Source organism: Palaemon carinicauda, chromosome 12 (genome assembly GCF_036898095.1).
Source record: "Palaemon carinicauda isolate YSFRI2023 chromosome 12, ASM3689809v2, whole genome shotgun sequence".
Classification (NCBI taxonomy): Eukaryota; Metazoa; Arthropoda; class Malacostraca; order Decapoda; family Palaemonidae; genus Palaemon; species Palaemon carinicauda.
In genome coordinates this window covers 90,506,899-90,512,660 of record NC_090736.1, presented here as the reverse complement: position 1 = coordinate 90,512,660, position 5,762 = coordinate 90,506,899, and positions in this window count along the sequence as shown.

Here is a 5,762-nt window from a genome sequence, read left to right as displayed (position 1 = left end):
ATATATGTGTGTGTGCCTATAAATATGTAAATATATATAAATATATATACATATACATACTATATATATGTATATATATATATATATATATATGTGTGTGTGTGTGTGTGTGTGTGTTTGTGTGTGTGTGCGTGTGCCTATATATATATATATATATATTTCTATATATGTATGTATAAAGATATATATATATATATATATATTTTTTTTGGGGGGGGGGGGCTCAGGCCATGTTGTCGTGATGGAAGTTCCTTCAAAGGTAGCTTCCTAGGTATATTTGACTACAGTGATATATCCCAGAAAATTTACCAAAGGTATCCAGAATTCTAACTCCTGGAGCGAATACCCCTTAAAATTTTAAAAGGGATATCGCGTAATATCAGAGGACGTATTCTTGACACGTCTCATGGCTATCTACACCCCCAATAGCGCTTTCACTTCGAGGGGAAAGAGAGGCAAGAATTAGGAAAGTCGTTAAAGAGACGACACTCCTACTGTACTGTAAATAGTGCGCCAAATCGCCACCGCGAGGCGCCACCGAGCCATTCTTTCTCTCGTAGCTTCGTTGACCGATGTTATCCCGTGTTATCTCTCGCTATTTTGGAGTTTTTTGGTCGCTATGATGTCTTCACCAGCCTCATCTGCTTCTGCAAAGTTAAGTAATATCTTTGAATTGTGTAAATGTAACCTCTTGCCAGTTTTGCTTTTCGATTGAGATCGTAATTAACGTAACAAGAGCTGTTGCCAGCCGGATGGTGTCATGGACGCAGTCGTTCTTTCTATACATTTAGTTAGCCAGAACGACCCTTTCCCGGCATTATTCGCTTTAATAACTTTAGCTATTTAGATTTTTAGCAAGGGACTCTTATATTATGTCATTGTTGTCGTGGATTTGGCTATCTATTTCGAGCCTCACGAGTGCTAAGCTTCCTAGCCTAGGCACCTACACACTCCATGCATGATATAACCTTCCTGGTAAAGTTTTATTGAAGCACAGGCAATATTTTACACATTTATGATATTACTGCATTAAGCTTTCCTCTTCCAAGATAGTATACAGAGAGTTTCGGTGAACGATTCTCAATGCTCCTAGGCTACTAGCCTAGGGGCTTTAGTATACTTTCATACATGTCCCCATTGCTCTTGTATTGTCTTTCAAGGGGAGACTGACACCTCCTATACATTTTAAGTCGATACTATCTCCTAGGAGATTTAAGAGCAATCCCCCTTCCCTCTGATTAGCCTAGGCTATTCTCAGTTTTCTTTGCTGTGAACCGAGTTCTGGCAAAGTTTTACTGAGACGTTCCGTTTTCTTTCTCCTAACCACTGAGTCGGTTTTTAGTTTAGAACGGGACATCAGAGTATAAGTCTGTGTTAGGCATCTTCCTGTCTTGGCGAAATGATTTCCCATGTCAGGTTAAGATGCTCTTACAGGAGGCTAGACCTCCCTAGACCATACATGGGGGTTTTTGTATGACAATTCCCCCTTTCTTGGCCTAGCAGACAGTCCTGTGCTGGTAGATCTTAGACCGAGGAAATGACTTTCTCACTGCCTAAGGTCTCTGGCACGAGATTCTGTTCACTTGTGAGATTGTATCCTACGGACGCTCTCTCACTTGACTAACCCAACCTGGGGAAATGATTTCTCCAACCTGAGGTTACTCCATGAGTCCAGAATCCCTTAGGTTAGGTAGTGCCTTCGGGCATTACCTTACTTGTAGGTAACCTACCCCCTCCCCTCTGTCTCTTTCGTGTTGAATGAGCCAACACCCTCCTGGCCGTCGTTCTACATTGACCCTATGGGTTATTGTAGGACTGGCCTGAGGTTCCCTGTCTGCCGCCGGCAGGTACCCTCATATTCTTTAGAGTGTTCTTCAGTCCTCCCTTGGACTGCCTTCCATAGCCCTTATGACCGGGATATGGTTGGGTGGAAGCCCGAATTTATTTCCCCCTTCCACTTGAACCCCCATTCTGGATGCAGGCCGGCAAGGCTGATCCCTTGTCTTCCTCCATCCTCTCTTTCTCTCTTCCTTTCGTTACTGGGCCATGTCAATTGTCTGCCGGCTGGCAGTTGCTCTGCCGCCGCTTACTGTGGGTGTCGCTGATCGACAACCCAAAGACAACGGACATACTGGGACCGGCTGCCGGCTGCTGAGTTGCCGGCCGGCAGCTGGCCACCCATACTTGGTCATCTGCCGCCAAGTCTTACTTGATGGAAGGATCCTCGGCTGCCGGCCGGCAGGGCCTCCGCCGCCTGCCGGCAGAGCCGCCGCCGCTGGCCGGCAGAGCCGCCGCTGGCCGGCAGAGCCGCCGCTGGCCGGCAGAGCCGCCGCTGGCCGGCAGAGCCACCGCCGCTGGCCGGCAGAGCCGTTGCCGGCGGCCTGCCGCCTATTATTCTGAAGACAGTAATTGCCTTCAATAGCATAGAATAGGCCGGCATGTTCCAGCTTGCCCGGCATACGCCGGCAGGCCCGGCATGTACCGGCAGGCCTTACAGGACTGGCAACTTGTTACCAATAGTCAGTGCTGTAGCCCAAAAGTTTTTCCAACCTACAAGGTGCTTCATGGGCAGCCTATTGTGAGACCATCACATATAAGAGAGCGATTCTCTCTTCCATTAACCCTGGATAGGTACGGTCCTCGGACACCCCTTTAAGGGTATACTCGGACGCGAACGACCCCGACGCCAAAAAAAATTCTTGAAAAATCAGTTTTTGCAGTAACCTCCTTTTTTCTTTTGCCAAAAAAAACTTCAATGAATGCTTAAAACAACTGTATAGATAAATACTACTCATCTGCAGAAAAACTATTTATTATAAATATTTTAAAAAATTAAGTAGAAAAAAAAAAAGACCTGACATAAAAATTCATAAAAAAAAAGTTTATACATATATACACAAATCCTTTTAGGAATTGATTCTTGAATGTTTAGGACACATCTTGATGTATTTTGGATGAAGTCAGACCCATGGAGGTGAAGATCTGAAATGAGAAAAAAAGGGTAACTTTTTTTGGCCAAAAAAATTTGTCCAAATTTCATGAATTTTTTTGGGTACCCAAATGAAATAGGAAGTGGCTAATTTTTTTAGGGAATAAACATATGTTATCCTAAAATAGAAATATGTAAAAAAATCTTCATTATTTTGTAAATTACATTTATATCAGGGGCCATATCTAAAGGTAATTTTTTGAGTACTTAGAAATTCCGTAAAAAAATACATATATTTAATATATAATATGATATTTATGCAGGTAAAAATATACCAAAATATCACAAATTCTATAGGGAACAAGAATATATATAGATAGGGCAGCTTACGCTTCGGATATGTCCACAAAATGGCCGCCAACCACACTGACTCAGACTCCCTAATCTGCCACTTGAAATGTAGGAAGGGTATGTCAATTTCAAGGTGTTATTTACTAATCTAATTATTATTGGATATGCATAAAAATTGTATGGTGGGTTGCTGGATAATTGTCGATTATTTTACGAATATAAAATTAAAATTCTGACCCAAAAAAGTTTTTTGAAGGGAAATAAAATCGAAAAAAAAAATGTAAAACAATATTTTAGCTAAAAAAATTTGATGATATTCAATCAAAAAAAAAGTAAACAAAATTTTCCGACAAATAAACATCTAGAGGAATCATTACTCTGTGATAGTTCCTTAGTACGTAGTAATTTTGAAAGAATTGGGAAAAAACGAAAAAATGGCAATCACCGGAAAATCGAACACATACCTATATATACGCCATATCTGGCTAAAAAAAAGATAGGCATGGGTAGCCAGATCATCTAGAAACACTTTCCAACACTATAAAAATATAAGTTTTGCGACACTACTTGCCAATTCCTTACGGTAACATGACTAAGCAAAAAAATGCAAAACAAATAAAAACGGGCACTCGAGGAAAAATGGCTAACATTCTAATATACGGCATTTCAGAAAAAAAAAATTCAGCCACGTGCTAGTCAAACCATCAAGGCACATTTTCCGACAAATAAACATCTAAATGAATAATTACTCTGTGATAGTTCCTTAGTACGTAGTAATTTTGAAAGAAATGGGAAAAAACGAAAAAATGGCAATCACAGGAAAATCGAACACATACCTATATATACGCCATATCTGGCTAAAAAAAGAAGATAGGCATGGGTAGCCAGATCATCTAGAAACACTTTCCAACACTATAAAATTATAAGTTTTGCGACACTACTTGCCAATTCCTTACGGTAACATGACTAAGCAAAAAAATGCAAAACAAATAAAAAGGGGCACTCGTGGAAAAATGGCCATTCTAATATACGGCATTTCAGAAAAAAAAAATTTCAGCCACGTGCTAGGCAAACCATCAAGGCACATTTTCCGACAAATAAACATATAAATGAAATATTACTCTGTGATAGTTCCTTAGTACGTAGTAATTTTGAAAGAAATGGGAAAAAACGAAAAAATGGCAATCACAGGAAAATCGAACACATACTTATATATACGCCATATCTGGCTAAAAAAAAATAGGCATGGGTAGCCAGATCATCTAAAAACACTTTCCAACACTATAAAAATATAAGTTTTGCGACACTACTTGCCAATTCCTTACGGTAACATGACTAAGCAAAAAAATGCAAAACAAATAATAAGGGGCACTCGCGGAAAAATACCCAACATTCTAATATACGGCATCTCAGATAAAAAAAAAGACATGCACGTGTTAGCCCAACCATCAAGGCACACTTTCTAACACATAAACATGAAAAAAAAATCAATAATATACGGCAATTCCTTACTACGTAGTAAATTTTTACAAATATTGAAAAAAAACAGAAATTGGCAACCGCAGTTAAATACCCAATATACCAATAACTACGTCGTATCTGACAAAAACAAAATCACGCATGGGTAGCCAGATCATCTAGACACACTTTCCAACACTAAAAAAGCAAAAGTTTTACGACACTATTTCGCAATATCTTACGGAAAAATGACTTGGCAAAAAAATGAAAAAAAAGGAAAAAGGGACACTCGCGGTAAAATGCCCGACATTCTAATATACGACATCTCAGATAAAAAAAAAGACATGCACGTGTTAGCCCAACCATCAAGGCACACTTTCTAACACATAAACATGAAAAAAAAATGAATAATATACGGCAATTCCTTACTACGTAATAATTTTTACAAATATTGAAAAAAAAACAGAAATTGGTAACCGCAGTTAAATACCCAATATACCAATAACTACGTCGTATCTGACAAAAACAAAGTCATGCATGGGTAGCCAGATCATCTAGACACACTTTCCAACACTAAACAAGCAAAAGTTTTACGACACTATTTGGCAATATCTTACGGAAAAATGACTTGGCAAAAAAATGAAAAAAAATGAAAAAGGGGCACTCGCGGTAAAATGGTCCTCGTGGTGATGAACGACATTTTAACTAAAAAAAAAAACATGCACATGGTAGCCAAACAATCCACCAAGACTTTCCACAACTGATAACCTATACAAGTTGCACCATTCTACGACAATTTCATAATACGTAATAACTTTGATAATTATGCAAACTACCTCAGAAGGGTAAACTCGGACGCGAACGACCCCGACGCGTCTCAGAAATCGGGGAAGGAGTACAGCTACAGCAATGCACATCTGGACACTACTAGAGCGTGTAGGGGAGACACCTCCTGCAGGTCGATCACCCACAAATTCAGTCACGGGGGTGAGTCACGTGAGAAAAACCTGTTTTTTTTTGACGC